The 2,500-nt window shown below is 42.4% G+C and overlaps 1 protein-coding gene across 7 annotated transcripts in view; it reads right to left on the reverse strand.

Moving 5' to 3' along the window:
* The window catches only part of LOC112240112 (cell migration-inducing and hyaluronan-binding protein), a 177,981-nt gene that overhangs the window by 165,808 nt on the left and 9,673 nt on the right, over positions 1 to 2,500 (reverse strand). The window lies entirely within an intron of this gene.

The following is a 2,500-nucleotide window of genomic DNA, read 5'->3' on the forward strand; positions in this document are numbered from 1 at the left end:
TCTAGGTAGTGACAGGTAGTTTATTCCCTCCTGTTCTGACAGATGTCAGCTTTGACAACCCTGCCTCATCCTCCACAAGGATTACTCTCCTTCCAAGAGATATGGCTCTGTGTATCACATCCTCTAACTCATTACAACACACACACACACATACACACTAGTGCTGTCAAATTCAAATCTCGACCTGGAAGCCAGTTCCACTGCTTTTTCATTCTTCCTAATCAGGGACTGATTTCAACCTGCGACAATAATAACAATAATTATCAGGTAGAGCAGAAATCCAGTAGGGTCCGGACCTCGTAGGGTCAGAGTTCAATACCCCTGCTCTAGAGGTTGATGCCTTATTTGAGGAATATGTAACATTCTGTCTCTCATGTCCCAGAGGACAGTAGGCATATACACTGACTGGACAAAACATTATGAACACCTGCTGAAAGCTAGAGGAGAGTAGGCATATACACTGACTGGACAAAACATTATGAACACCTGCTGAAAGCTAGAGGACAGTAGGCATATACACTGACTGGACAAAACATTATGAACACCTGCTGAAAGCTAGAGGACAGTAGGCATATACACTGACTGGACAAAACATTATGAACACCTGCTGAAAGCTAGAGGACAGTAGGCATATACACTGACTGGACAAAACATTATGAACACCTGCTGAAAGCTAGGGAGAGTAGGCATATACACTGACTGGACAAAACATTATGAACACCTGCACAAGCTAGGAATCTCTTATTGATGTCAGTTGTTAAATCCACTTCAATCAGTGTAGATGAAGGGGAGGAGACAGGTTAAAGAAGGATTTTTAAGCCTTGAGACATGGATAGTGTATATGTGCCATTCAGACAAAAGGTTTAAGTGCCTTTGAATGGGGTATGGTAGTAGGTGGCAGTCAGACCAGTTTGAGTGTGTCAAGAACTGCAACACTGCTGGGTTTTTCATGCTCTACAGTTTCCCATGTGTGTCAAGAATGGTCCACCACCTACAGGACATCCAGACAACTTGACACAACATTGGGAAGCATTTGAGCCAACATGGGACAGCATCCCTTTCAAATGCTTTCAACACCTTGTAGAGTCCAAGTCCCGACAAATTGAGGCTGTTCTGAGGTTACTAATGCTAACACTTGCCATGCACAATGCTCCCTTAATGATAAATCATCCAAATGTACCCTGTTGCTCCCTTAATGATAAATCATCCAAATGTACCCTGTTGCTCCCTTAATGATAAATCATCCAAATGTACCCTGTTGCTCCCTTAATGATAAATCATCCAAATGTACCCTGTTGCTCCCTTAATGATAAATCATCCAAATGTACCCTGTTGCTCCCTTAATGATAAATCATCCAAATGTACCCTGTTGCTCCCTTAATGATAAATCATCCAACTGTACCCTGTTGCTCCCTTAATGATAAATCATCCAAATGTACCCTGTTGCTCCCTTAATGATAAATCATCCAAATGTACCCTGTTGCCAAATACAATCCCCCCCATGGTTTCAGACCTAACCCCCACTCTCCCTTACACTTCTATTACTCATCACCAGTCCAACCCTGACACACACACACACACACACACAAAGTCCTCCTATGTGAGGATAATAAGGCTAACCTGTCCAAACACATCTCTTGGCAAATTAGCAGTCAGGCTTGCATTTACAGCCAGATGTCCCAACTGTGTGTGTGTGTGTGTGTGTGTGTGTGTGTGTGTGTGTGTGTGTGTGTGTGTGTGTGTGTGTGTGTGTGTGTGTGTGTGTGTGTGTGTGTGTGTGTGTGTGTGTGTGTGTGTGTGTGTGTGTGTGTGTGTGTGTGGATAAGTGTAATGAACATGAGGTCAGTGGTATAATGTTAAGACAGTATGGAGAGTGGGCCGTCTGCATCTTGTCTGACAGAACCATGTCAGGTCAAATGGCTGCTGAGGAACACCCTGATTAGACATGAACATTCTTGGCCTATCGTGTCAAGCCTCTAAGGGCTTGTATTAGGATACCAAAACACACACACACAGCAAATTTAAAAAACACACAGACATGCACCGAAACAAATTTAAAAAACACACACACACAACAAATACCAGATAAAAAGGATCCATATGGTTCCTGTCCAACTGGAGAGCCTTAAATAGCTTGGCTTGCATTTTGGGTAACAGGAAATGAATGCCGCTCGCAGTCTAAGGCGGATTGTTTTTCTATTAAAACTGAATTCTAAATGTTTTATCCATGTGAGGACTTCATATGGACACATAATCATTCATACATGTTTATGCAAACTAGTCTTATTAAATAATGTATGAGTCTACTACTCTACTATTGCAGTTCCAATTGGATATTTCTGTTTGGACAGTGGAACCACTTTCAGACTACAGTACATAGTAGCTATACAGTCCTGTGTCAAACAATGTGCAAAAACCTCATTTGTGATGTGTATGCCACAGGTGGCTGGTGGCACCTTAATTGGGGAGGATGGGCTAATTTGGGAGGAATGGAATCTAT

This window comes from Oncorhynchus tshawytscha, unplaced genomic scaffold, assembly GCF_018296145.1.
Source record: "Oncorhynchus tshawytscha isolate Ot180627B unplaced genomic scaffold, Otsh_v2.0 Un_scaffold_7041_pilon_pilon, whole genome shotgun sequence".
NCBI classification, from domain to species: Eukaryota; Metazoa; Chordata; class Actinopteri; order Salmoniformes; family Salmonidae; genus Oncorhynchus; species Oncorhynchus tshawytscha.